Here is a 238-nt window from a genome sequence, read left to right as displayed (position 1 = left end):
ATTAAATATATTAAATAATTAACTTAATGGTAAATCTTGTCAGGTGGCACTACTGAGGGTCTTCCTATTCTAATATTTGTAATGTTAAAGAAAAATTGTTATCACACTTACTTATTATTGTAAAAATAGATTGTAAATATATTCTTTTAATAAAAAAAAAAAAAAAAAAAAAAAAAAATTATTATTCAACTTTAAACGAACAACTCAAAATTGTATGTTAAAAATCTAGCTAAACTCT

The sequence above is a fragment of the Daktulosphaira vitifoliae genome, unplaced genomic scaffold (assembly GCF_025091365.1).
Source record: "Daktulosphaira vitifoliae isolate Bord-2020 unplaced genomic scaffold, ASM2509136v1 Scaffold_5, whole genome shotgun sequence".
Taxonomy (NCBI): domain Eukaryota; kingdom Metazoa; phylum Arthropoda; class Insecta; order Hemiptera; family Phylloxeridae; genus Daktulosphaira; species Daktulosphaira vitifoliae.
This window is presented reverse-complemented; position numbering follows the sequence as displayed.